The sequence below is a fragment of the Orycteropus afer genome, unplaced genomic scaffold, assembly GCF_000298275.1.
Source record: "Orycteropus afer afer isolate SDZICR_OR568_19922 unplaced genomic scaffold, OryAfe1.0 scaffold00262, whole genome shotgun sequence".
NCBI lineage: Eukaryota > Metazoa > Chordata > Mammalia > Tubulidentata > Orycteropodidae > Orycteropus > Orycteropus afer.
In genome coordinates this window covers 2,887,627-2,888,835 of record NW_006921849.1, presented here as the reverse complement: position 1 = coordinate 2,888,835, position 1,209 = coordinate 2,887,627, and the positions used below count along the sequence as shown (strand labels likewise).

The following is a 1,209-nucleotide window of genomic DNA, read 5'->3' as shown; positions in this document are numbered from 1 at the left end:
AGAAGTGAAGGAGTGATTATATACATGGATTTTTGTAGTTGGACTTGGTGGAGGTAGGGTATCAGCTTTTTCAATTAAATATTAGGAAATGTCTATTCTGGAAGAAAGATGATAAAAATCTTTTTGTACATATACTTTTTATTTTTGAGAAAAAAGGAAAGTGAAAACTGAGCTCAGAAATTTGAGGAATAAATGAAACAAGAGAATAACATTCTTTTTCCTTCGATGACTCTTATTTTTTTTATTATAAATGTAAAACATGCTCATTGTAGGACATTTGAGGGAAACAAATACAAAAATATAAACTCCATTGCCATCAAGATGACTCTAACTCACAGTGACTCCACAGGGCAGGACAGAACTGCCCCCATAGGGCTTTCAAGGCTGTAAATATAAAAATATACTGCCACATCTTTCTCCCTCAAAGCACTCAGTGGATTGGAACTGCCAACCTTTTGGTTAGCAACTGAGAGCTCCACCAAGGCTCCCTTAAATATATGCACAGTAATATAAAATCACCTGCCATGCAAAGTGGAGTTCTCATTAGTGAGGGGTACTGCAATAAAACAATAATACGAAGATTCAAAACAGAAAGTTATATATCTACTTAAATAGATGACACTTAGCATAAATGGTTTTAAAGACATAATTCAAGGTTCTTCTATAATAAGACATTTTCAAAAATTGCTAAGCACCTTCTTACTTGAATGTGTCAAACATGGTACATCCACATTGGAATAAAGTTGCTCTCCATATTTGGTCTTTGGATGTTAAGTTGTTAGTAAAATTTGATCTGAAAGAATATTGAAATTCCCCTGAGGCATATTTCTACTTGGCCGAAATCTGTATTTGCCTTGTTCTTGTCCAAATGTTTGTTTTCTCTTATTATGACTATTGAGTAGATATTATAAAGGCATTTCCGTCTTTGGCCTTTTATAGATTAAACATTATGGTGTCTATGATAACATTGCTTCCTAGGAGTGCAGGAGTGTGAGTTTATTTGTGAGCTAAATTACCCAGAGAAGTGTCTTAAGTCAGCAGTAATTATCAGCAGTAATTAGAGCCCCTTGGGAGTTCTTCCACCAGCCACTTCTTGGAAGGAAGATGGGGCAATCTACTTCCGTAGTGATACTGCCTTGGAAACCCAAGGAGGGGTCCCTATGAGTCGGGAGTTCTTCAAGAACAAAGCAAGACTGAAAACATTCAGCT

The 1,209-nt window shown here is 35.9% G+C and overlaps 1 protein-coding gene across 1 annotated transcript in view; it reads left to right on the top strand.

Moving 5' to 3' along the window:
- Positions 1–1,209, top strand: part of CD38 (CD38 molecule) — a 97,971-nt gene that overhangs the window by 53,837 nt on the left and 42,925 nt on the right. The window lies entirely within an intron of this gene.